This window comes from Penaeus japonicus, unplaced genomic scaffold (assembly GCF_977035675.1).
Source record: "Penaeus japonicus unplaced genomic scaffold, GWHDUDI00000001_assembly GWHDUDI00000021, whole genome shotgun sequence".
NCBI lineage: Eukaryota > Metazoa > Arthropoda > Malacostraca > Decapoda > Penaeidae > Penaeus > Penaeus japonicus.
In genome coordinates this window covers 31,989,109-31,991,608 of record NW_028234423.1, presented here as the reverse complement: position 1 = coordinate 31,991,608, position 2,500 = coordinate 31,989,109, and positions in this window count along the sequence as shown.

The window sequence follows — 2,500 nt, the reverse complement described above, 5'->3', positions numbered from 1 at the left end:
GGACATGAAAATAACATCAATCAGAGACAAGATAGAATCAGCAGAGCTGACTAAGACGATAAACAAGAAGAAAGAGGATGTACGCAAATTTAACATACGAAAAATAAACGAAGCTCTGTTCGCCGGCACCAGCTTTAAGGCAACAAAGAGGAAGCTCGGAATAGGGAAAAACCAAATGTATGCAGTAAAGAAACCCAATGGAGAGGTGACATATAATAAAAATGAAATTATCAAAGTAAAAGAAGACTTCTATCGCGACTTATACCACTCAAACGATCAACTACGAAGACAAACACAATAATTAGAGACGTTCCAAACATTACGGTAGAGGAAGTAAATAGGGCACTAAAAAGCATGAAAAGAGGAAAAACACCAGTAGAAGACGGCATTAGTGTAGATCTTATTCAAGATGCAGGAGAGATTGCGGCAGTAAAACTGGCCAATCTTTTTAACAGCGTCGGCAGCACTCTGAAATCCTGGAAAAACGCAGTAATGATTGTAATGCACAAAAAGGGGGACACAAAAGACTTCAAGAATTGCCGATCTACGAGGCTCCTTTCAGTAATCTATAAACTGTTCACAAAAATCATCCAGCCCGTATCACCGATACATTAGATTCAAAACAACCCAGGGAACAGGCAGGGTTCCGCAGCGGATTCTCAACTACAGACCATATCCACACACTAGCACAAATAAAAGAGAAAACAAAACGAATATAAGAAGCCCCTATGTATGGCATTCGTAGATTATGAAAAGGTATTCGATTCGGTAGAGATATCTACAGTACTAAATTACTAATTCGTAAACAAGGAGTAGAGGAAATATATTGCAGATCATTAGAGGATATTTGTAGAGATGGTACAGCGACCATCAAAATCCACGTAGAAACCAATAAAATACCAATAAAAAAGGGTGTTAGGCAGGGTGACAACATCTCACCGAAGCTGTTTACAACTTGCTTGGAGGAAGTATTCAAAAAGTTAGATTGGAAGGAGAAAGGGATTAAAATAGGGAATGAGCACTTAAGCAATTTAAGATTTGCAAATGACATTGTTCTTTTCGGCGAGTCAGCAGATGAATTACAACAATTACTAAGCGATTTAAATAGGGAAAGTCTGAAAATTGGCCTTAAAATGAACATGTAAAAGACTAAAGTCATACTCAACAGTCGAACCCCAGTTAAGCAAATACAAATACAGGGCGAGTTACTAGATGCAGTGAACGAGTATGCATACCTAGGGCAACTCATCAAGACGAGTACATCCTGCGATGCCGAGATAAAACGGCGAATCAGGCTAGGTTGGAGTGCCTTCGGTACGCATAGTAATATATTACGAGGTAGTCTGCCACTATGTCTAAAGAGAAAGATGTGTGTGTGTGTGTGTGTGTGTGTGTAGTATAATAGTTATATATATTATAGATATATATATATTATATAATACATATATATATATCATACATACATACCTACATACATAATACCTACATATATATATATAAATATATATATATATATATATATCATATATATATCACATATACATATATTTGCGTGTGTGTGTGTGTGTGTGTGTGTGCGTGTGTGTGTATTCACATATACTTATATGTGTGCGGGTGTGTGTGTGTGCATATCTTTGTGCATGTAAAGATACATACACATTTATATTTCGATACGCAATAGTATAGTTACCCAATAAACGTTACATTTTCTATGAGAGCATTTGTCATATGTAGGGGTGACTAATGTTTTTGGAAGATTTTGAGAGAATTGAACATTCCAATCATTTCAGATATCTAAATATTCAGTATATTAACTAACACGCACAATGATTCTCAATCACTGATAAAAAACACACAAAGATATATGCAAATGATTATTCAAACATACACAGTTTTCATTCGAGTTCCTAAACGCACAAACTCCTACACATACATACACGCATGTTTTATGTATGTAACAAGATGTCTGTTAATTTATGTTTACACTAGTGACTCCTTGAAGTCTCATTTTCTGTTTGTCCAGTACATTCCGTTTTCTTCTGTTTACGATCAAATCCTATGCAAAACTGATTCAATTGCAGAATTGGATTGTTTTATATAAGATTGTGCTATTTTGTTACTTTATTTTTATTTTATGTACACATAAAGTAATCCTTCTGATCATGCAGCTAAATAAAGAAGAATGAAAAAGGAGGAAGTCTCGGTGTTTTTGTCCCAAAATATCGAAGTCAAAAACAACGTGCTCACACATAACCAAAAACACATACTCTACTAACCACTACACACACACATTTGCACACACGTACACAATCACACATGCACTCACATACACACAGTCACAATCGGTTTTTGCTCAAAATCATGTTACATCACGCACCGCATTTGTGACTTCATAAGACAAATGATTCCATGTTTCGGACATACGAGACCTTTTCAGAAAGACGACATCTTTCCAAGGTCTATGGATTTGGCGACTTCCCTATCAACAAGCCACAAGTTC